The sequence below is a fragment of the Adiantum capillus-veneris genome, chromosome 14, assembly GCF_014529385.1.
Source record: "Adiantum capillus-veneris isolate H3 chromosome 14, ASM1452938v2, whole genome shotgun sequence".
Taxonomy (NCBI): domain Eukaryota; kingdom Viridiplantae; phylum Streptophyta; class Polypodiopsida; order Polypodiales; family Pteridaceae; genus Adiantum; species Adiantum capillus-veneris.
In genome coordinates, this window is record NC_140944.1 from 100801035 (window position 1) to 100827536 (window position 26502).

Sequence of the window (26502 nt, forward strand, 5' to 3'; positions counted from 1 at the left end):
TCTCACCTATGATGGCACCTTTGGTGCAACCGACAAAGTATTTGCCTTCATCCGGCAGTTTGATGCAGGCTTTGGAGATGAGGGATTCACAGAGTCCTCCAAGCTACTCCATGTAGCTATGCACTTCCAGAAATATGCTTGTCAAAGGTGGGCTAGATTTCCTGGCAACAACGAAGCCCCAAAGACATGGAAAACTCTACGAGTTTCCATCATGATTCAATTCCTTGCAAGTGATGCAAAGGACAATGTGCTTACCGAATGGCGGAGTTTGAAGCTACTCTCCAACGAGTCTATCCATAAATGTGTGGACAGGTTTTGGGATTCACATCTCAAGGCTATTGTCTTTCAAAAGATAGACTTCGCCGAGCAAAAGCAACAATTTTGTGCAGGATTACCTGTAGAAATGGCTGAGTATGTCAACTCCCAACGTCCTGGTTCTATCACTGAAGTAATCCACCATACTATGGTTGCGTCGCGCGTCAATTTTCAACAAGGGGCTAAAAGGAATGCCAAGCCCATGGAAAGCAAAGACAAAAATGATGCAAAGGGGGAAAAAATGCCCAAAACTCTTTCCAAGGCAACTCCAACAGTAATAACAACAACAACAATCAGTCCAAGGAGAAGGCAATTTACAAAGGTAAAAATAAACTCTCTCCTAAAGAGCTAGAAGCTTTTCATAAGGACCACAAATGCTTTAAGTGTGGGGAGCAAGGACATGGCTATCTTCTTGCCCTAAAAGAAATGCCCGCAATGAGGCTCCTAGACCTTCCACAATTGAATCTTCAAAAGAGGATGCTCATTGCAAAAGATCACCTCTCGCCTATGCTTGGTGAAAGGTAAGGGAGCATGATGCCTTCATCCTATTTGACCTTGGCTCTACTCACAATTTCAAATCAATGGAGTTGGCCACCAAGTTAGGCATTCTAGCCCATGAGATGGGAGATGTTGTTGTAGCCAATGGAGCCTTCAAGGGGCAAGAAGCTACAGTTACTCCCTTGATTGGGAAATTGAGGTTTCATGCCCAAGTCTATGTTGACAAAGAATATTTCTTCATCTTTCCTCTCAAGCATGAAGATGTCATCCTAGGGGCACCATGGTTTTCCCGTATGGCTAATAATGTAAAGTTCCTTGAAAGAAGGTTGTACTTCAAGAATAGGGAAAAGAACATGTACATAGATGCTAATGAGCCTGATGTACCATACCCCTTGTAAATTCTCCTGCTTTTGACAAATCAATGAAAAGCTCAATTTTTGCGTACATGATTTTTGTCAAACAATCTATTAAAAGTCCTAATGTTTTATCAAAATGAAGATGGTAGAAATCAAGAAGAGTTAGACTTGTCTAATCTTCTAAATGGATTCTAAGATTTTTTTATGGATGATATCCCTTTGGACTTACCTCCAAAACGAGGGGATGATGACCATCGAATTGAGCTCTTACCAGGAAGCTCACCGCCTAAGAAGCCTCCCTATTGAGTTTCCCAAGCTCAACAAGAGGAGATCATGAGGCAAGTACAAGAATTGCTAGACAAATGGATGATGAGGCCTAGCTCCTCTCTTATTTGTTCTCTAGTACTTACTTTTAGTGAAAAAGAAAGATGGTACATACGGCATGTGTGTGGACTATCGAGCACTAAACCATATCACTATCAAATTTTTTTTTCTCATACCACGGGTTAAAGATCTATTTTATAAGCTACAAGGTTTGACTTACTTCACTAGGATTGACCTTAAATGTGGCTATTTCCAAATAAGGATAAAACAAAGATATTGTAAAGAAATCATTCCATACAACGTTTAGTCTTTATGAATATCTTGTCATGCCTATGGGTTTGACAAATGCTTCAACCACGTTATGGAGAAAATCTTTAGACCCTACCACAAGTTCACTGGAGTGTTCTTTGATGATATCATCATCTACTCCAAGTCCTTGGAAGAGCACAAGAAACATCTCCAGGTGACTTTTCAAGCTTTGAGGAGAACGAGCTTTTTATCAATCAAAAGAAGAGTGCATTTTTCCTTAAAGAGATTCAATATTTAGGTCATATTATCTCTCAAGATGGTATCCATATGGATCCATAAAAGTTGGAGGTAATAAAATCATGGCCTAGTCCAAGGAATCTACGTGAGCTACGAAGCTTTATTGGTATGTGTGCATACTATAGACTCTTCATAGAAAAATTCTCTCAAATAGCATGACCATTACATGACTTAACAAAGAAGATCGTTAAGTACTCATGGACTGCTAAAGAGAAAAATTCTTTTGACGAGATCAAAGAGAAGCTTACCTCCCAACCATCAGTCCTTATGCTTCCCGGTCTCTCAAAGCCATTTGAGGTCCAATGTGATGCTTGTGGTGATTGCCTTGGAGCAGTCTTGCTTCAAGAAGGACATGCCATAGCATATGAGAGCGGAATATTCAATGGCAATGAACGGGTCTTGGGAATATACAAATAAGAGCTTTTAGCTGTTCTACATCCCTTAGACACATGGAAGCACTATTTATTGGGGACTCCATTTATTTTGCGAATAGACCACCAAAGTCTCAAGTACTTCATGATGCAAACCAAGCTCTCCGACAAACAAATGACGGTGGAAATTTTTCTTTTGTAAATTGTTTTCCATATTTCTCACTTTGTTGGTAAGCACAATCAAGTGACTAATGCACTTTCACGATGACCAAGAGTCAATGAGATGTCTATAGAAACTCACAATTATCTATCTTCTATGATATATGAGTATGCTACTGACCTTAACTTTAAAGATATAATGTCATCCCTTGCATTGCGGAAGAAAGAAGAACTGTTCACCTTGTAGGATGGTTATGTTCTCCATGGCAATAGGCTGTGTTACCCACTCCCTTCTTGAGAAATTCATGTATGAATCCCATGCTCCTCCCTATGCGGGGCATAGAGGCATTTAACCTAGTCTTCAAGGAGTAGAGACGTAGTTATATTGGCCTACCATGAAAGTAGACATACACGAGTATGTTTTAAAATGTGTGGTATGCCAAAATACCAAATATGATAGAGGGAAGCAACCAGGGTTACTCCAACCATTATCTATCCCTAATTCACCCTGGGAGAGTATATCCGTGATTTTATCTTTGGATTACCCAAGTCTATCCATGGGAATACGGGAATATGGACAGTAGTTGATAGGTTTAGCAAGAAAGCACACTTTATTCCTTTCAAAAAGACTATTAAGGCACACCAAATGGCAACTCTCTTCATATCTCATATTTTCAAACACTATGGATTGCCTACATCCATCGTGTCAGATGAAGATCCTAGAATGACCAGTAATTTTTGGAAAGGTCTCTTTGAAAATTTAGTTACAAGATTGAATTTCTCTTCGGCCTATCACACACAAACGGATGGCCAAAGTGAGATAGCCAATCTTACAATTCTTGATATACTAAAGACTTATGTTATAGAAGTAGATCAACACTCACAATGGGAGAAGTAGTTACCCCTTGTAGAGTATGTGTACAATAATACTGTCCATACTACTATGGGAAAGGCACCTTTTGAGATCATAGAGGGAAGACCTAAAAGTCCCTTTCTACTTAAAGTACATGGGAAGATCTTCGATGCCGATGAGTATATCCATGACCTACGTGAATCTTTCCAGAAGAATAAGGAGACTATATCCATCTCTCAACAAAGGAAAAAGGCTGCTGCTGATAAGCATAGAAGGGTCTTAACATTCAAAGAAAATGATTGGGTCTTACTCAAGTTTCCCAGGGCTCAATTATGACAAACAACGGGAAAAAATCCTATGGGCCATCAAAAGTATTATGCTAAACTAGAAAATATATACTGTGGTCCTTTTCAAACCTTGAAGCCAATCAATGAAATGGATTATCAACTCAAGTTGCCCAACCATTGGCTCATACACAACGCTTTCCACGTGAGCCTACTTAAGACCTACAAATGAGAGCCACCAAGTGAACCAATTATTAAATATCCCCCAGAAATTGAAGACCAAGAAGAGGTGCTACAACCCGAAGCTATCCTTTGGCCTCAAGGGGTGTATAACATGAGTTCAAAAGGAGGGGTTTTAAAATGAAATAAATTTAGGCAATTTAATAGAGATAGATTAAAATAAGGGGTTTTATATTCAATTTTGGAGAAAAATCCTAAAATAAGAAGTCATTTTTTCATTCAAACATGTGAAAATTGTTACCATATACATGTGGTAGTGATGTGTGTGAACACACTAGGACCGCCGGGGCATTTTTTCCCTCTTTAGAAGGTTTTTTCCCCTGTGCATATATGCCCATCACTCTAGGGCTATCTATCTTTCCATTGCACACTAAGTAACACACTCTCTATTGTGTGCCTTGAGCTTCCTTTGTCTTCTCCAAGCTGCGTGTGTTTCTCTACAACCCTAATTCCAACAATTGGTATCAGAGCAGGTCACGTCCTCCCGGGCTTAGTCGCCAGCTGCTCCAGCACACGCCTGCTCACTTTCTCCGATTTCAGTGAGCTTTGGCGAGCGTTCGTAGGTTGACAAAATTCTTGGGAAAGCTCGAAGAACTTGTCTGCTCAAAATTTTGATTTGGGCTCATTTCGGCCTCCGTTTCTACTACAGGCAGTACTGCACAGGCTATTTCGTCATTTTGTGCAGAATTTCTGTCAGTGCCGTTTTCTTCATAACAGGTGTCTTATAGTCTTCTACGGTTTGTGCTATATAGCACAGGTTGTTCCCGCTCCATTTCTCCTATTTTCGGGCAGTCTTCACATCAGGTGCAGCATTTACCATGGCTGACAACAAGAACACAGATGTGTTCAAGATGTTTTCTACTGGGGACAGGTTGGATGGGGACAACTACCCTATGTGGGCCTATATGATGCAACATGTTCTTGTGTCAAAGGGTGTCTGGAACATTGTGTAGGGCATTGATGTACATCCTGGTTCTGAGGATGTAGGCGATGTTGAGGATGTTGCAGGTCTTGCTGCAAGGATTGCAGCTGTTAGTGTTGTTTTGCCTACGATAGAACAAGCTCGTTGGGATGTTAAGGATGCGCAGGCTCATGCATTGATTGCGTTGTCTGTGAAGCGCACCATTGTTTCTCACATCCATTCTGCAAAATTTGCAGAACAGGCTTGGGATATTCTAGCAGGTCTTTATGCAAGCCGCAATGAGGCTAAAATTGCTATGCTTCGTAAAGAGCTGGAGTCGAAGATTATGCATGAGGAGGATGATATGGACACTTTCCTTGCTAGTGTCAAGGATATCAATGAGCAGCTTATTTCTGCAGGTGAAGTCATTTCAGACAGTTCCCTTGTGCAGACTGTTCTTGATGCCTTACCAGATTCCTACCAGACTTTTGCTAGTACTTGGAGACTGATGACCCAAGGAAATCCTGAAGTTGTCAAGTTTGATGCATTATGCACATTGCTGTTGCAAGAGTCACTTTCTAGAAAAAACAGGACTAGGCAGCGTGCAGTTGAATAGGCTTTTATTGCTTCTCAAAGAAAGGGTGGTAATAGTAATGCAGCCACTTCTTATGGTTCTGCTGCGAGTGGAAAAAATTCTGTTCCTAATGCTTCTGCTGGCAGTACTTCGTCTGGAAATTCTGGTGATAAGGGCAAAAAGAAGATGCGTTGCCATTATTGTAAAGCCAATGATCACTTGATCAAGTCGTGTCCTAAGTTGAAGGCCAAAGAGGCTAAGAATAAAGAGGGTGGTTCCATTGCAAATGCTGGTTCCACTACAAATGCAACCATTGTTGAGTCTTCTGTGAAAGGAGACTGTGTTGCTGATGTTGATGCAGAATGGGCTTTTAGCGCAGAGTGCACTTACAATCCTGTTGTCCATGATGCATGCTTGTCAGTTGCTGCACATTTACATGTGTGGTATTTCGACAGTGGTGCTACAAAGCACATTACCTCACATCGTGAATTGTTTACCTCTCTCGAGTCTGTCCCTCATGGGAATTCAGTCACTTGTGCCAACAACGCCTCTTATCCAGTTCAGGGAGTTGGAAAGATTGTGCTCACTGCTGCTAATGGCAGTTCCTTCACACTTGTTGATGCACTTTATGTACCTGGGATCAAGAAGAATCTCTTGTTTGTATCCGCACTTGCTAGACTTGGACTTGTAGTCAAATTTGTGGATGACAGATGTACAGTTCATGATCTCAGTTTTGGTGATGAAATTGTTGCATCTGGCCTTTTGTACCGTGGGCTGTATAAGCTCACTTTGTATGACAAGTGTGGACAAAATTTTGCAAATGCTGTTGCAGATTCAAGGGCTATTTCAGATGCAAAACTTTGGCATGCACGTTCTGGTCATCTGAATTTTGCCAATTTGCTGCGTTTGCAGAAATCTGATATGGTTGCTTCTTTGCCACCTCTTGAAGCACCTGTCAAACATGTTTGTGAAGGATGTATTTTTGGTAACATGCAGCGTTCTAAATTTCCAAAGGATGGTTCAGTTCGGGCCACATGCAGGTTGTAGCTTGTGCATAGGTGATGTTTGTGGGCCCATGCAAACTCCGTCCTTGGGCAATTACCTGTACTTCGTGACTTTCATTGATGATTACTCTAGGCATGCATGGGTATTTCCGCTTAAAGCGAAGTCCGAAGTTTTTATGTGCTTCAAACAATTTCTGGCTATGGCTGAAAATGTCTCGAAATGTACTATGGGCACCCTCCGTTCCGATCGAGGGGGGGAGTATATGTCTCATGAATTTAATGCATTTCTGGCTAGTCATGGGATAAAACACCAATGTACAGTGCCTTATACAACTCAGCAAAATGGTGTTGCTGAGAGGAAAAATAGGTCACTGACGGAAATGGCACGATGTATGGTCAAAAGTCAAGCTTTGCCACATTCTTTTTGGCTTGAGGCCATTATGTGTGCCACTTATGTACTTAACAGGTGTCCTACGAAAGCTTTGCAGTCTATTACTCCATATGAAGCATGGCATGATAGAAAGCCTTCTATTGAGTACATGCGTGTTTTTGGTTGTTTGGCATATGCTTTGGTGCCACAAGTGCAGCACAGAAAATTGGATGATAAGGCTGTCAAATGTATTTTTGTTGGTTATAGTGCTGAAAGAAAAGGTTACAGGTTGTATCATCCGTAAACAAAACGTATTCTGGTTTCTTGGGATGTAGTGAAAGCCTTCTATTGAGTACATGCGTGTTTTTGGTTGTTTGGCATATGCTTTGGTGCCACAAGTGCAGCACAGAAAATTGGATGATAAGGCTGTCAAATGTATTTTTGTTGGTTATAGTGCTGAAAGCAAAGGTTACAGGTTGTATCATCCATAAACAAAACGTATTCTGGTTTCTTGGGATGTAGTGAAAGCCTTCTATTGAGTACATGCGTGTTTTTGGTTGTTTGGCATATGCTTTGGTGCCACAAGTGCAGCACAAAAAATTGGATGATAAGGCTGTCAAATGTATTTTTGTTGGTTATAGTGCTGAAAGCAAAGGTTACAGGTTGTATCATCCGTAAACAAAACGTATTCTGGTTTCTTGGGATGTAGTGTTTGTGGACGATTCTGTTCAGCCCTTGCTGTCATGTACTAGAGACAGTAATGTAAGCTCATAGGACATTTATGACACTTTGTTGCCTCTTTTCAGTGGTGGAAATACGAATGTAAGTTCCAATGAGGAAAATGTACAGCCTATGGGGGTTTCTGAAAATGTCTTAGATCAGCCTATTACTGATGCAGATGTACATGATGTACTTGATGAGGAAAGGGCTGAAAATGAGCAGGCTAGAGGTATGCCAAAACGGCTGGTGCACACTTTGCGTGACAGTAAATTGGATACACCTTTGTCTAGTCGTACTCGTTCAGGCTCTCGCCATGCATCTTATGCATCAGATTGTTATGCTTTGGCTGTGTCTAGCTTACATGATGTTGAGGAGCCTCTGTCTTTTGATGAAGCACAAAATTCAGAAAATTGGATGGCTGCCATGCAATCAGAATATGATGCACTTACAGAAAATGACACATGGACTTTATGTGATTTGCCTCCTCGCAAAAAGGCCATTGGTACGAAGTGGGTTTACAAGTTGAAACGCAAGCCGGATGGTGAGATCGATCGCCATAAGGCTCGACTTGTTGCAAAGGGTTATGCACAGCAAAAAGGCATAGATTATGAAGAGACTTTTGCTCCCACTTGTCGTATGACTACTGTGCGTTTTCTATGTGCATTGGCAGCTCATTTTGGTTGGGATGTACATCAATCAGACATTGTTACTGCTTTCTTGAATGGTGACATATTTGAGGAAGTTTATGTAACGCAGCCTCGCGGTTTTGTCATAAAAGGACAAGAGGACAAAGTGTGCAAATGTAACAAGGCTTTGTATGGGTTGAAGCAATCTCCTCGTGCTTGGTATGAGAAAGCTGACACTCATTTGGTCAAACAAGGCTTTCGTAACAGTCCAACAGAAAGCACATTGTATGTAAAGCGTGAGGGTGATGTATTTCTCATCGTGGTTCTTTATGTTGATGATTTGCTGATCACTGGACCAAATGAGAGACATATTGCTGAATTTGAGGCTGATTTGAATGCTACTTTCAAGATGAAAGATTTGGGGCTGTTGCATCATTATTTGGGTATACAGTTTAAGCAGTGTGATGGTGGTATTGCCTTGTGTCAGAAAAGTTACATAGAGACATTGCTATGTAAGTTTGGACTTGAGGATTGCAAACCTATTGCCACTCCCATGGAAACAGGTTTGAAGTTGAGTCTACATGATGCTGGTGATCCTGCTGATGTCACTCTTTACCAAACTTCTGTTGGCTGCCTCATTTATGTATGCAACACGAGGCCAGATATTCAGTTTGCAGTCTCACAGGTCAGCAGATTTATGCATAGCCCAGGGTCTAAGCATTGGTAGGCTGTCAAGAGGATTTTCCGCTACCTTAGTGGCACTTTACATCTTGGCTTGGTTTATCCCAAGGGGGGATCATTTCCGCCAGACTTACATGCTTTTTCGGACTCAGATTGGGCTGGTTGTTTTGACACGCGAGTATCCACAAGTGGTTTTTGTTTCATGCTTGGCAGTTCATGTATATCATGGTTGAGCAAGAAGCAACCTACTGTGGCCACTTTGAGTTGTGAGGCTGAGTACAGGGAAGTCTTCACAGCTACGGTTGAGTGTGTATGGCTCAGATACCTTATGGCTGATTTGGGTGTTGGACAGGACACTGCCAACACTATCTACACTGACAGTCAGAGCGCATTGGCAGTTGCGAGGAACCCAGTTTTTCATGCTCGCACAAAGCACATTGAGGTGCATTACCACTATGTCAGGGAGAGACTCTCAGCAAGAGAGATCAGCTTGGCGTATGTGCCAACACAGGACAACCTTGCAGATCTTTTCACAAAGGCATTGTCTCGTGAGAAGCTTGAAGCTTTCCGCAAAGCTTTGGGCTTACTCCCCTTTGTGGACTGATCCTGTCCTCAGGGCATGGCACTTCCCTGTACTCATGTGCCAGCTCTCGTTCACCGCATCACTCCAGGGGGGATTTGTTACCATATACATGTGGTAGTGATGTGTGTGAACACATTAGGACTGCCGGGGCATTTTTTCCCTCTTTAGGAGATTTTTGCCCCCGTGCATATACGCCCATCACTCTAGGGCTATCTATCTTTCCATTGCACACTAAGTAACACACTCTCTATTGTGTGCCTTGAGCTTCCTTTGTCTTCTCCAAGCTGTGTGTGTTTCTCTGCAACCCTAATTCCAACAAAAATAGGATTTTTTAAATACCCAAAGAACGCACGTTATATAGGGGGATATTGAACAGTGAATCCCCTGAGCCTTGGGCATGAAGACAAGGTACTACGAAATGGTAAGATTATCCGAAGATATATTATTAAGTTCTAAAATTATCCTTTTGAAGATGCTAGATGGATGCAAGGAATACAACTTAAGAATAGTATGAACCTTGTCAATGCTTACAATGCTACATTAGAGTAAGAAAATGTACGTGTTTCTATTAAATGATCAATGTTTTAGTCTTATAAGAATAATTCTCTTTTTTATTGTGCACAAATTTAAGTTGTATGCATGTTTAGAATCATGTTTGTGATGACAACGTCTCTCAAACACCAAGTAGAATTTGTCACTTTACTTTGGGAGAATGAAATGGACTAAAGAGCAAACATGCTTGCGGTAGCTAAGTCTCTCAAGCCCAAAATGGATTAGTCAATGGAGCTCAAAGACCTTAGGGTTAGCTTCATTAAAGACCTCCAAAGGTTAGTGTTAAAAGTCCTTAGACCTTAGGCAAGCTAGGGATGTGCTTGAGGTTGCAACCCGGTCCAAGCTTGAGGTGCTTGTCGTGCTTGCTAACTAAGGTGATTGAGGTGCTTGCTAACTAAGGTGCTTGAGGTGCTTAATGACTAAGGTGCTTGAGGGGCTTAAGATGTTCCCAAAGTCACACAATCCCTATTCATTGGGGGGGGGGGGGGGGGGGCGAGCCCTAATTGTAGAGGCAAGAGAGAGAACACACACACCCTCACACAAGGAAAGCCTAGTCTAAAGAAGCAACAATGACACATGTCAAGTTCCTCTCCATGTTACACTCATAAGGTGCCTAAAGCCTATTAGTTGGCCTCTAAAGGGATCCAATAATCTTTTAGCTAATTAATTAATTTTTTATGAATTTATCAAGTCCTCTCTCTCAAAGGGGAAAGGGGGACACTTATCCCAAGGCTAGCATGTGTGCTTGATAATATGCATGTGGTTAGCTAGGCTTGTAGGGGTCCAATCAACTTCCAGCAAGAGCTACAAGGGGGGGTCGACCAAAGCGAACGGGGGGTGTTCTCGGGGGGTATACTCTCTCTCTCTCTCTCTCTCTCTCTCTCTCTCTCACACACACACACACACACACTCACATGCTCATTCTTTTTTTAAAAAGTGCAAGATCTCCATCTCCTTGTCCAAGCTTGTTGAGAAATTGAGAGCCTACACCAACACTCTTGGCTATGGAATGTAAATCCAACCAAGAGCCATGCTTCAATGCTTAGGATTTCCATCTTCTTCATCATCATTATTATGCTATTATGTTATGCTATGCAAGAAGAGTGATGATAAGTGAGGTAGTATGTATTTCTCGTATATTACTTCTTCTTCCTCTTGCCTACTCTCATTCGCCGTTGCTAGCTCTCTCCACCTTTGAAGGTGTTTGAGGCCTTGGGTTTGCGACCGGGGATGGTTAATGTTTTTACAAAGCTTATATTATGCTCGTTATGCATGAATATTTCCATGTTTCATCACCTAGGTCACAAGGAACACAAAGATTGTATTGTACCAAAGCTCTCTTTATGGGAGAATCTATAATACAAAAGCCTATTGGAGGAGGACCGACTGCACATAAATCCAGTCCTCAACTGTTTTCATGTTCTCTAATTCTCTCTCTTGCAAAAGTATTGTTCATGCCAAGTTAATTAAGTATAATAGTTGTGTTGCTACCGCTAAAATTAAGTTCACCCTCTATGTTCTCAAAGTAGTCTCAAATTCTCTTAATTGCACTATTCTCAATGTTCATAGGCCATTTCCATTACAATGGTTATGTATGGTTTTCAACCTAGGTCACCGATTACATTGGGGTTGGTGGACTGAAAAGCTTTAGTAGGTCAAGGATTTTCTCCAAGACCACATGTTGAGACTGACAAAAGAAGTTTGCATCCAATGTTGGTGAATACAAAGCTTGGTTAGTAGCTAAGTATTCAAGCAAAGAGTATGGTATAGATTTTGACCAAAAGGAAAGAAAATTAGTGGTCTAAAACAACCATGGTGAGGCTAAAAGAACGACATGCTATAAATACTAACTCATTGAAGTTTATAGGAAAAATTATATAATGTTCTAGAAAAATCTTGAGTTTACTTAGTATACAATTGATTGAAAAAAAATCTGTTTTGAGTGAAATGCTATGATACATCGACTTTGGGTGGAGGCATACAATGATCAAATAGTGAGGAATTTCCAAAATCTTCTCATTTTTCCCATAAGTAGTGGTATCTTAACTTCAACCACAAGAAAGGACTTTCCAAATAGAATGGACCTTGTATAAGTTTGGAGGGTTTTTTTGAAACCATGAAAGGATATTTTTATGCCATGCTAGGTTACCAACCTCGTGTTAAGCTCTTAGATGTATTTTTTAGTGTCAAGCCTTGTGATTTTTTCACTTATTTTGAAAATGCACAATTGTTTATTGGTTGGAAGAGATAAAACATACTCATTGCAAAGACTTTAAAGAACTTGGACTCCGAGGGTTTTGCACTAGCTAAGTTTTGTTCGATTTCTAGATGTTTAAACCTTGTTTGAACGCTTGGATGTATCTTGTATTGACAAGCCTCATGTTTTATCACTTATTTTGAAAATGCACAATTTTGATTGGTTGAAAGAGGTAGAAAATACTCGTTGCAAAGAATTCGTTATATCTATCTCAATCGCATGGATTGGGTAAATATATTGTTTTGTGGATAAATAACCTTATTATGGGGGCGGGCTAAAGGTTGCAACTCTTCCCGCCCTTCCTTTGCTGCTAGCCCTACACACGCCATGAAAATTTATAGTAGCCCTTCCTCAGGAAGGACACGTTGTTCAAGTGTCCAAGTCTCAAGGAACGGATTATTTTTTCACGCCCTTCCTAGGGAAGGGAAACCTCTCAAAGTTCCTTGTGAAGATTAATCATGTTGAGGGCTGCCTTTTGAACTCAACCCATCTTTCTCAATGGGACCCCCGCCCCTTAATCAGAAACCTCTCAAAGTTCCCTGTGAAGATTAATCATGTTGAGGGCTGCCTTTTGAACTCAACCCATCTTTCTCTCTGGGACCCCTGCCCCTTAATCCGAAATTCTCAAGAGTGAACGATCACGACAATTGTTTTTAAATCTCTCGTAGAAGCTTTCACTTAAAGCAAGAAATTTTGCATGGTAAAGAGTTTTTGTCCCCAAGTACTGGTAGAGCCACTAGAAATCATTCCCCCCTTCCTTCATTTTCTCCTCCATAGGGCCCCACTTCCAAATTATTGATACTTATATTAGTTAAATTAAGGGAACTCAATGGTTTATACAACCAAGGCCACCTCCACTTTTACAAAAGCACATGAGGGGCCTCCTCCTCATTACGACCACCTCCCCACCTTGCCTCTTCCACCCATGGAGCCCCCTCCCCTTTTCTGTATCCCTCTCTCCCTCTAGGGATCTCTCTCTCTCTCTCTCTCTCTCTCTCTCTCTCTCTCTCTCTCTCTCTCTCTCTCCCCTCTTGGAAAAAAACACCCTCCATGCTTGTTTTTTTTTCACACATACATACACACTCAGTCTTATGCAGCCTCCCTCTTCCACCCATGGAGCCCCCTCCCCTTGTCTCTATCCCTCTCTCTCTCTCTCTCTCTCTCTCTCTCTCTCTCTCCCCCCTTGGAAAAACACCCTCCATGCTTGTTTTTTTTCTACACACACATACACACTAAGTCTTATGCACACTCACATGCACTAAACACACATTCTCTCCCTCACTCTCCCTTTCTCTCCCTCTCCATGTAGCTCTCCCTCTTCAAGCATCCATGGCTTCCTCACACACACTCACATACACAAACACACACACAAACTACTCATCAACACACATCCTACAGTCATAACCATCATCAAGAACTCTCACAAATCATCCCATAAGCTAAAAGCAATCAAATTACAACCACCATGATTCACACACATGTACACACTCTCATACATATGCGCCTCACACCAATGGCTTCAATGGAATAACAACAACCGTGAGGATTGCAAACGCACTTAACTACGATCATTGCAAACAACACAATGCAAGAAAGGCTTGCTTGAACAAAGCATCAAGTTATGGAAGCACCAACTAGGTGGACCATGCCTATCTATCATCAGTTTTGAATGGATATCAAATGTCAGACCTAGGGTAGTACCGGGCCGGTCAAGGGCCATGAGAGAGTCATATGGTCAAGGGGCCCCTATTATTAGCAAGGTAGGGTCTTTATAGGGCATGGATGGGTGAAAAGTTTTAGGCCATAGGCCCCTCTATCTCACATTAATATCAGAGCTCAGGGGGAGGGAGGAGCTATCGAGGAGGGGGGATCCAGTTTATAACCTTTTCATGGTGCATGCATGGTGGTTTTTCTCTTTGTCTCCCTCATTCCGTGTGTGTGTGTGTGTGTGTGTGTCTTCTTCCTTCCCCCCCCCCCCCCCCCCCCTCTCTTCCCATGGCAAGGTTGAAGTTATGAGCAAGAAAAAGGGGACTGAGTCGACCGTGTGCATGGTGGCTAAACAAGGGAAATTGAGGAAGGAATACTATGTGGGAGTCACCCCCCTACACACATAAGGAAGGAGGATGACTTGCATCATGAAAGTGGTAGATCTTAGACCTTTCAAGGCCTAAGCTCTCAAGGAGGGTAGATCTTAGACCTTTCAAGGTGGATAGGTAAGTATGTTTCAATTAGAAATTTCACTTATGCATTTTAATACTTTTGCAAAACTCTTCTATGTAAAGCATGGAAAGGCTACGGTGATGCAACAGCAAGGCCTTTGATACACCTATTGTGAGAGGTGCCAACATGAAAATCTATAACTCTTCTAGGGCCTTTGATACACCTATTGTGAGAGGTGCCAACATGAAAATCTATAACTCTTCTAGATTTATGGGAAAAGGCCACCTCTTAATGGAATCCACTTTGGATTTACTCATATGTAGCCCATCAATTGAAATGACATGCCCTAAGTAGTGAATTTCCTCCTTGAGAAAATCACACTTGGATTTCTTGGCATATAACTATTTTCTCGTAACAATTCAAACACATGCTTCACATCTTGTAAGTTCTCTTCCTCAGAGGCACTATATACTAGAATGTCATCAAGAAAAATGATAAAAAACTTGCCCAAGTAGGTGGTATCTAGCAAAATGATGTTTTGCAATCAGATTAGACACAATCTTTTCTTATGGGCATTTAAAAATCGACAAAGCTAGCGGTTGGACCACGCTTTCTAGAAGATCAATGTTGACATCAATGATTCTCTATGAATTGGAAAAACTAAATTAGTAAGGCTAATTACTTTTGATTTCAGTTGATCATAGTCGATTTCAATTTGTTTTCAGCCGACAATTTTCTTTAGGTTCATCTTTTCTCTTGCTAGCACAACACAAAAATTCCATGGATTTGGACATTGATATGCATCATATGTTTGCTTTTGAAATTATTACACAAGCTCCACCTAGTGATTCCCCAGGACTGGCTACTCTCACGGAGGGTGCCCATGTGGCAATGGGCTCGGATGATAGCTACGAATTTCTTGACATCCAAGAGTTTAGAGCACTGCAAACACGCATGACTATTTTAGAGTCTAATTTTGCAAAGTTGAATGAGAATGTCATGAAAATTTCTGACATGTTTGTGTGATTCATACAAAAATTGGCCAAGGGCCATGTTAATGAGTAGATTTGAGTTTCTACATCCCACCACCAAGCAAGAGCACACCTAGTCTATAGGAGCAAGGCTTCAATGTGGAGGGGTTGCACCTTCTATCTCAAAAATATGTGGATGTCTTGTTAAAGAATACCAAGCCATTGATTTTTAGGGAAGGAAAGGAAACACAACAAAGATATTGTGAATATATTCCTTAGCAAATGCAGTCAAGGCTACATCCCGTGGGCCGGGCAGAAGTACTGCTGGTCTTCAAGATCAAGGCTCCAATCTGGAGGGGTTGCACATTCTCTCTCAAAAAGAGGAGGATGACTTGTTAAAGAATACCAAGCCACCAATGTTTAGGGGAGAGAAAAGGGAACACAACAAAGATACTGTGAATATATTCCTGAGAAAATGTTGTCAAGGCACTGCAAATGAGTCTGCCACTAGAAGGAAAGGCCTGCAAATGGTGCATGTCTCTCAAGGAGAAGGGCATCATACCAGTACTTGGGGTAGCCTTTGAGACTGTGTTTAGAAAAGAATTTCTGCTCACAAATGAAGGGGACAACAATTGGTGGTCTACATGGGATAAGTGCTCTATGCGTCGTCATAAGACACTGTTGGAGTATATGTCACACCATCGTGATGTAATTCTCATGTTGGAGGGTTTGGATACGTTTCAGCAATTGTGTGGGTTTATTCCTAGGTTGCCACCAAAGCTAAAGAAGCATGCCAAAACCTAGGCCCCCCCAAGACAATTGAGAAGGCTATAGTACAAACACATATGCATGAATATCCCAATGAAAAAGCATTGCATAACACTCACATGCCTAGCATTGCACATGAAAATGCACACACACAACATGGGCACAATAAAAGAAATTTTATAGTAGGTTCATTTGAGACATCCAAGAAGACTAAGGGGTCTAGGGGTCCTCTATCTAGGGAAGAGTTTGAGAAGGCTAAAAAGGAAAAAATGTGCTTTACATGTTTAGAAAGATTGTCCCAATGCACATGGTGCAATTACTTCCTTTTGAGTCCTCCTGTCATTTCTCCAATGTGGAGGTAACACACACCAAAGTAGTGCACAAGTATTGTATCATGGCCTCAATGTGGACGAGTGAACCTTTGGTCCACATGAATCGATAGGTATTCATGGGTCTATCCAAGGTCACAAGGTACAAATCCTAGTGGATGATGGTGCTTTAGACAATTTCATTAACTGTAAGTTAGTGAAATGGCTCAAGCTCCCCCACGCACCCCATTTCCATTGCTACACGGTAGTGATGAACAACGGCCATGACACCAAGGTGTGGGGATACTCAAGTGACAGATGTACCTTTGGAGATTCAAGGGTATCATAAATCCTTGATTTTTCACCAAAACAAGCAATTGTTTTACTGATAAGTTAACAGATTTGTTAGTGTAATGCAAATATATATTTCAAAATGATTTTCCACCAAGTTTATCATTGGCACGTTTTATGAAACATGCCATAGACGTGGTTGCAGGTAGTAAGCCCGTAAGGAAACCACCCTAGAAAATGAGTCATACAACCCAGTTCTTCACCATGGGCCTATCCCATCTTTTTGGTGAAGGCAAAATATGGTAATATATGCATGTGCATAGATTATCGTGGGTTGAATGCAGTTACTGCTAAGAAAAAGTATCCATTTTCGAGAGTGGATGAGTTTATTTAATAATCTCACCCATGCTCATATTTTTATGAAGATAGACTTGTGGTCTGGGTATCATTAAGTAAGCATTAGGCTTGCTGACATACCCAAAACTGCATTCCAAGCAAGGTTTGGACACTATGAATGTTTGGTTATTCCCTTTGAGTTGACTAATGTGTCTGCAACTTTCATGAAGGTTATGGACAATGCCTTGAAAAAACTCAAGAATCCTTGTCATTTTTTTAGAATTATAGGAATTTGATGGTCATCCTTGGCGTCTTTGCCTTGATTTCTCTGCCTTGAAATCTTTGCCAACCATTAGCGGGAAAGGAGGAAGGTAGGAGGGATGTCTGTTATGGGCATCTACCCTTGTTTAGTGTTTTTTGTTCAAAATTTTAACCTCAAGGGCCAGTATTGGTACCTGATTGAGAAACGAGGAAGCTTTGTCCAAGTGCAGCAATGGCCACCAATGAACAGAGCTAGATTGAGTCAGCATGCTTGCTAGAGACCGCTTTAGGGCATCCTATAGTGACATAAAATGCTTAGCACAACAATGAAAATTGGAAGAGAGAAAAAGCGGTCAGTTTTATGAAGGTTGACTCTTGCTCTCCCCCTTTGCCAAGAGATGCTGCACACGGCCATCTTCTTCCTGAAAGATCAACTTAGCAATGCTTTATGCTTGTCTTGCTTCTAAACTTAGTACCACGACTTTGATACCAATCTGAGACCATTGGGAGTCTAAATGCCAACTCTTCACCTATCTGGAGCCCTTTATAGGCACCCTTGAGTTGCATTCTAACTAGCTCGTGGCTCTGGCCCTTTCATAGTGCTAGTTCCCACTCAGTTGTATCCTTGGATAGCATGGACTCTTTGTAGAAGGAGTGCTCACCACTATCTATCAGCAACACAAAATCCACACCAGGAACGAACCCCTCTAGTAGATGCAAGGCTCTATGAGATCTCCTTGGTTTACTAATATTCGCCTACTCAATAGCTCAATCATCTAGAGCATTCACTTGAATAACAAAAGGCTCTTGAGATGTCTGCATAGGAGGTGATACATTGGAGAATGTGACCCTCCAAAATTCAACCTCTTTTACTAGCTGTCTATGCATCTTAGTCTCATTAAGACAACATAGCTGCTATGGATAACAAATTGACTCTCTGGATCCCACAAATGATAGCCAAACTAACCATCCAATCCATAGCCAATAAAGATGAAATTTTGAGATTTTTGATCTAGCTTAGCACAAAGCTTCTTAGGTACATGTGCATAAGCTTCATAGCCACATGTCCTGAGTTTTTCATAAAAAGACTTATGTCCTGACCATAGCTCCTTAGACACATAAAACTATAATGATGCATGTGGTGATTTATTGATCAAATAAGCCACTATGTAAAGTGATTTTTCTTAAAAATCGTGTGTTAGGCTTGTTTGTGATAGCATAGACATGACTCTCTCTTGAATCATCCAGTTCATTCTCTCAAAAACCATTTTGAGTTGGGGTATAAGGAGTAGTGAATTCATACTTAATTCTCTTTCATGTACATAAGTCAACAAACTCTTTGGAGATGTATTCTCCACCATTTTTTGAATGTAAAGCTTTTAGCTGAATTCATATCATGCTAAGTTTCAACACTTAACAATAATCTCTTGAAGCAAGAAAACGTGTCATCCTTTGACTTTAATGCATAGGACCAATCTTTGTGCTGGTGTCATCTATGAATGCCACAAAAAAAGATGCACCACCAAGAGACAAGGTTGGCATGGGGCCGCATACATCACTATGTAGAATCTCTAAGGGCCATCTCTCTTTCTCAAACAAAACATTACAAGAAGCACGCATTTTATTCCTATATTAAAAATGCTCATAAAAAGATAAAGCATGCAAATATCACAAAGAAGAAAGAATTTCCATTGAGAGGCGGAGATGCAAAACAGACCCACTGACCTCTACACCAAGACTATGGCACAATTGCCTCATCATGGGAGGTACACAATAGGGGTACCACCTAGCTTGTAATGCGGCTAGGACGCATGGTAGGGGGGTTGGCACATAACACAAGGAAGATGTGAGAGAAGGAGAGATAGGGAGAGGAAGAGATCATTATAGCTTCATTAATATAGGCTTCATAAACACCATAACACAAGGAAAATGTGAGAGAAAGAGAGAGAGGGAGAGCAGGAGATCATTAGATCTCCATTAATATAGGCTTCATAAACACAATACAAAAATTCACAAGGGGAGTTTCACATAATCAACATCTCACAAGATCATATGTGCATGTTAACTCAAAGCTCTTGGCCATTAAGAACCAAAATAATTGACCATAGCCAATCCTATGCCATAGAAGAACTATGTGTACATAGAGGTGCATACATAAGGATGTACATATGAGACCGTGTGTGCTAGAGCTTGATTGTGTATGTGTGTGTCCATTTACAAAATAGAAGGCCTCTTTTTATAGGTCAAGAGAGTTATTTGGAAAGAGATTATGAGCAAGAGGAGTTATTATAAAGTAACCTTAGCTAGACGCATTCCCCCAATGAGAGAGCTCCGTGTGCCCTGCTTATTGACCAACTTCCTCCTAATCGCCTTCATCATGGCGAGCTTTGTCTCCATGCCTCCTTCCATAGTTTGAGTCCAAGCGCTTCCTTATAATATTTGAGAGAATCTTGATAAAATAAGAAAAAATCAAGCAATAATGGAGAGAAACCTTTAAGAAATTATGTGTGTGTAGTTGGATAACCATGACTTCTTCCGATGTGAACAGATAGGCTCCACCATTTCGGCCATATCTCCCAAACCGTAACTCCAAAAATTATAAAAAATAGGGGCAGAAAGATCAACTCAATGCCTACTACTTTGCTGTCAAAAAATTTTTCCAACTTGGAATGGAAAAAATAGAGAAAAATCCCATAAAAATATGTGTCCGTCTTTTCCCTTCCAAAAGTCTTCCAGGTGGTCCCCTCTTGACTCCATGTGCAAGCCTTGTGTCCACAAGTGAATTATGCTTGAATTTAATAATATTGTGTTGACTCCAACTCCATAATACATAAGGTTCTCCTCCCTTTCACTATTGAATTTTATTGTTCACCTGTAGTGACCGTCGGGTAGTGACGGGTAGAATCAACATCCAATGAATTTTTTCTTTTTCATAGGGTTTGTTTCTACCTCTCCTTATTTCCAAGATCCAAATGTGTCAAAATCATAGCTATGTACAAAATATAAACATAGATTTAATGCATCAGGTCCCTCCTCCTACGTAAAGCCTTGAAGCCTTGCCATCAGGTGCATACCAAGAGAGAGGTGGTCCAAAATTTGAAAAACAGCCCTCATTACCCCTCCGCCTGAATCTAGAGGCATTTATGTCTCTAGCTCTGTACTTGATTCTTGTTTAGTTGAGGTGGAGGAGTCTCCCTCCTTAGGGATATCCATCATAGGTGCTTTGATCAAACCTCAAAAAGTAATACTTCTGCCTCCATCCATTGACACGTGTTTTGTGGAGCTTACCATCTACATCCATCAATCAATAATTGCCATTGTTGTAGTGCTTTCTAATGACGAATGGACCCTCCCATATGGGTGAAAACTTCTTATCCTTCCTAGTGTCAAACATGTTATCATACCTTAGGAACAACATACCTTTCTTTTGTCTTAAGTCCCTTGTGTTGCATAATAGTTGATAGCATCTTCTATGGCTAGTTGAAGCCTCTCTAGATCAAGAATGTGGTTGTAAGATGAGAATAAGGGCATTCCATTTTCTTAGTGAGTACCATGAGACTAACCAATTTTACTTCAAAATGGCCTCCTTACCATACACCAAGTGATATGGTGTGAAGCCAAGGGATGTACAAAATGAAGTGCGATAAGTCTAAAGGGCAGCCATAAGATGCTTGTCCCAATCACTTTTGTGATTGCTTATGTGTTTAGTGATGATCTTGTAAATCATACCATTTGATTTTTCTACCAAATCATTGCCTTGTCGGTAGTACGGAGTTGAGTGTCGCTGTGAGATACCCAGATTCTCCATCAGGTCTCCTCTAAAACCTCGTCCCTTGTCAAAAATTATTTCAAGAGGAGTGCCAAAATGACAATGATTTTTTTCAAATACAAACTTAGCCACTTCCTTAGCTATAATCCGGGTGGTAGCATCTGCTTCATTCCACCTGGTCATGTAGTCCACACTTGTGATAATATACAATTTACCTGATTGGCTCCTTGGCAAAGGCCCATTGGCATCAATTCCCCATTTCTCAAATGCAAAGCCAGCTTGTAGAAACTTCCTACTGGTGATGTCAAGTGAAAACTGACCTCCACAAACACCATCATGGCAACTTGAAATTATTTTTGTGATCTCTCTAGAGAGAGAGGTACACGTCTAAGAATTTGATCCTTACCCGTTCAGTAGAGGTCGTCATTGATAACGTGGTATTTTTTTGCCTTGTGCACAAAGCACTGCTTTTGGCCCTTAGTAGGATCTTTAGGACACTCTCATGTGTCCATGAAACTCATGATGTCAAGCATAGCATCGCTACCTTGGAAGAGAGGCAGCTTCAACTTGATACCACCCACCACTGGAACATCTTGTATCTTCTCTCTAGCTAGAGCATTTGCTTCTTGATTTTTTGCTCGAGGGACATGATGTAATTGTACAGCTTAGAACTTCCCTAAAAGTTTCCTAACTTGGTGCAATTGACCTAGAAATTATGATTTTTACAAGCCCAACTTCCTTGTATTTGTTTTATTAAAAGCATGGCATCACCAAATACATTTAACCGTTGAATACCTTGTGTCACACACCACTCTAACCCAAGAGTTGAGGCTGCATATTCTGCTTCATTGTTGGAGTGGAAATCCAAGAGATTCCCAATGGAGAATACCTTTTCTCCTTGCTCGTTGAAGATGACAATGCCTGTTGCGGCTTTGTGCATTGTCCTCTTATACGCTCCATCCAAGAAAAGAGAGTGAGCCTTCTCTATCTTAGGGGCTTTCAACACATGTGTTACTTCCTTGTCACTTGTCTTGATTTTCAGCTTCTTTTCATAGTGTCGATGAGTGAAAATGCTTCCTAGACTGGCTCGTGTGGAGCTCTCTACTTGCATTGTGTAGTCAAACTCTTGCAACATTGTGAGCCAATTGGAAATTCTAGAAGAAACATCCATGTGCTACATTACATAAGGAAATGGTTCTTTCATTGTTAAGATTATGAGTGGTCTAAACAATAAATAAAGAGAAACTTGGTGGTAGAAAACAATAATGCAAGCACCATGTGCTCCACTGCCTTGTATCCCTTTTTTGATGTGGCATCATGTAGCTAGAGAAGTAGATAGGACGCATGAAAGAAGTTTGAGGATCTTTTTACATCAACACTACCCCAAGTGTGTCATTGCCCACACTAGGGTTTACAAATACCTCACCTTTTGAAGTAAAGAGACCAACCACTTTGTTGTCGTGGGATAGGGAAAAGCCACCAAGGCTTGAACCTTGCTTGGGTCAGCTTCAATGCCCTTGGCAGAGATCACATGGCCAAGAAGAGTAACCTTGCTTACACCAGTGTGGAATTTCTCCATGTTGAGTTGGCCACCCAAAGCTTGAACCTGGTTAGACCTTCATAGACTTTCTCCAAATGAAGAGAGCGGAAGCTATAGTTGCAAAAGTCATCAATAAAGACACGGATTGATTTTCCAAAGAATGGTTGAAAAAGAAATGTCACATAGTGTTGAAAAGTGGCTCGAGCAATGGTGAGAACAAAAGGAATAACTCTGTAAGCAAAACATCCCCACGGTGTGATGAAGGTTGTCTTCTTTGGATCTTCTTTAGTGATGTTAATTTGGAAGTAGCCTAAGTAGCAATCACATACCGTGTAGCGCTCATGTCTTGCTACCTCATTGACAATTTCATCTTGAAAAGGAAGAGGAAAATGATCCCTCTTTGTAGCAGCATTAAGGGGCTTGTAGTCAACACAAACCCTCCACTTACCCATTCTTCTTTGGTGTGACTACCACTGGAGAAACCCACTCTGAGTCTTTCAAAAGGATAGATGAAACTTGCTTCTAGCAGTTTCCTTACCTCTTTGAGCAAGGCCTCTTGTTGAATTACTCCTAGCCACCTGAGCTTCTGCACTACAGGTTTACTTTCCTCCTTGAGCTTAATGTGATCCTGAACTACTGTGATCTAGTGATTTTATCATATTCATCAATGAACAATGTGGTAAAATTACTTAGCATCAAAATATAATCTTCACGCTCCTTCCCACACAAATCACTAGAGAGCATTCAATGTAGATTACTTACTTCTACCAGAGGTTGTATACATGGTGTCTCCCCTTGGTTTGATGATGATGCATCAGGTTGCTCCATATTCTTAGGGTCCTTGAGAATGACCCCCATCACCTCAATTCTACTGTCACTTTCTCGAGTCACTGTTGACTCCTCCTTTGAAGTGGTTGAAGAGTCACTACTAGAAAACTCATCCCCAGAGGTTTCTAGATTCATGTAACTTTTACATTATTTTCCATTTTGGCTTGGCATGGTGCCAGCCTACTCACCTCTAAACCCAAACGGTGCATCATTTTCTCACTCATGATGCATATGTAGATGTGTTTCCCTTTGATGTGAGCATCCATCACTGGTAGTATGTCATCTAGATTCCTCTTAGAGATAGCCCCAGCTATCTTTGGCTTTGGTCATCTTGTACTAACCATTTTTGTCCATTGTCACCTCACCCTAGGTGCTAGGTGGAGTAATTGGGGCCAGGTGATTTTTGGGCCCCGCATAGAAACATCTCGAACCAAATCATATGGTTTAGAACATTCACCCAAAGAGAAATTTATAATGTCAATTTTACACCGTGACTTGGACGACTTTTTGCTAGATTCCCCTCTAGTTTTCATCTTTTCATCTCTTTGCGAGGCTTCACCATGCCTAGTGTGCTTTATCCCCATGGCATCTACCCCTTTAACCTTGGCCTTACCTTTCACGACTCCGTTGATATCCTCCTCCACTTTCTCCTTTCCCTTACCTTTAAGACTAATGAAACTTATTGCCTGGTTGTTGACTGGTGGTAAGGGTAAGGGTGGAATGAGAGGTTGTGGTGGTGGTGATGGATGTGGCTGAACGGGTGGTTGTAGGATTTGCACGCGTATGCAACACAACCTAGATCAACATAATGTCAATCAAGGACGCAGATGACATGATAGGTGCACAAAGGTAATCTCTTTAGCTTATGAGGCTGAGACCATCCCACGCATACAACACTCTGGAAGGCTAACTAAACCACAAAATAGAATCTCACTGCTCTCAACTACACCACCTACCCACATACACACAACGAAAGAAAACCCATCAAATCAAGCCGGAATCGCACGAAACTTAAGGAACACCATCCCCTCACTAGGATACACCTATCCCAAAGCCTTTACACTCGAAATCCTCACTCTAGACCCATCTGCAAAAATGTGTATAAAAACAGAGCCGGATTTGGGAAGTGCCTGAAATTGAAATCTATGAGTATCTATGCGTAGCTTATGTCGCTAACAACTACTTGTACGCAAAAAACATACATCTTACAACCACAAATAGCTCGTAGATGTGCGAGCGTGTTCACTCTGTTCCATGAGAAATGCTTGGTGTTTTCGTGTAGCTCTTGCCGAGCCTAGAGGGATGGTGCAGTCGAATCTCCAATGTGATGAACGAGCAGGGAGTAGCGTCAGTATGAAGCTCACGCTCTCTCTCTTCCTCTCTCATACACAGTCGAAGGTAGCTTAAAACTATGATTATGTTAAATTTCTTGTTTACAAAATGACCTAGGTACCTTATATACGAAGTCTACCATAGGTTACACCTAAAATAGAGTTCAAGGAGTCAAATGGATTTGTATTTACAATCTGGAAGTGCCATTGCACCCCGGCTTTTGCAACTGGACTACATACTTATTACAGATAATGTTTATAACCATAATCCTCAGCATTCCATAACTCTTAGAAAATAAGGCTTTGTTGACTTATGTCGTGCTGTTGACCAAACAGTCAACACTCCCCCCCTCCGAATTCATGTCCGCCTTGACATGACGTGGTTGTCGATGTCGGTGAAATCTTTTTTGTTGTTTTGCTAATGTAAAGAAAGCATAGGCTGTAGCCTTTGCACGAGCTCATCCTGCTCATCCAATCCAGTGTACATAGTCTATTGAGCCAATGACAACTTTGTAAGGATTTTGTAGAAATTTTTTGGCTAAACCTTCAACTTTCTTTAGGCCAAGCTGCACTCCAATGCAAAGTCTGTTTGTTAGGCCGAATCTGGGAGATGATTTCTGATTAGAGGATAAAACCCATGTCAAGCATTTGATCCACCTCATCAAGGGCAAGATATGTAACCCTGTGAAGGTTGGTTTGTTTTCCATTTGTGTCTTCTCTTCTTCGTTGATGACTCCTTTGGTCTTGCATCAAGGTGATCAAAGTTGCATTTACCCATTGTTAGCTTTTGTGTGCTGTGTAAATCATTATACTATCTCTACTTGTTACATGACTTTATTACAGCCCGACAAATCCCAGTTAATTCCCCAAGTTAGTAACTTGTATCATAAGGGCTTTATCTGGCATCATCCGCCTCATCAAGGACAAGATATGTAACCCTGTGAAGGTTGGTTTGTTTTCCATTTTTGTCCCATTTGTGTCTTCTCTTCTTTGTTGATGACTCCTTTGATCCTGCATCAAGGTGATCAAAGTTGCATTTACCCCTGTTGGCTTTTGTGTGCTGTATAAATCATTATACTATCTCTACTTGTTACATGACTTAATTATAGCCCGACAAACCCCACTTAATTCCCCAAGTTAGTAACTTGTATCAAAAGGGCTTTATCTGGCATCATTCACGTTAGATGACCATCTATGAGATATCATTGTTCATTTGTCCCCAAAATTCATATACATGGTGTACAAGGTATGTAGGTGACTAACATGGCTTCAATTTTGGAAAAACTGCATTTTTGGCTAGCCAGGGTTTAGGCTTTAAAAAAAAAACCCTTAGCTTGTTTTCTCTATCCATAGCCTACTGACAAAGTTTGGCTTGATTTGGACTTGTATTTGGTACTTTTTGGACTTCAGTCTAAAAAATGACTGATGGGCATATGTGGCACCTTATGGCTGCCAAACACATGTAGAACCAATGATGATGATCATAATTGGGCTTGACCCTTGGTTGCTCTTGTAGACATCTATCATGATAGATGATTGAACTGTCATTTTTGCCCCTTTTTTCCTTGTCAGTACTATTAGTTCCTTTTGTTTCTTAGGCTTCATTAAGTCACATATAAGATACAAGATTTACAGTATAAAGATCTACTTCCTGTATACACCCTTGTAGTCGCATGAAATTTTTGATAGGCAACTTTACACTTGATGCTGCTTTCGTTTAGTCGA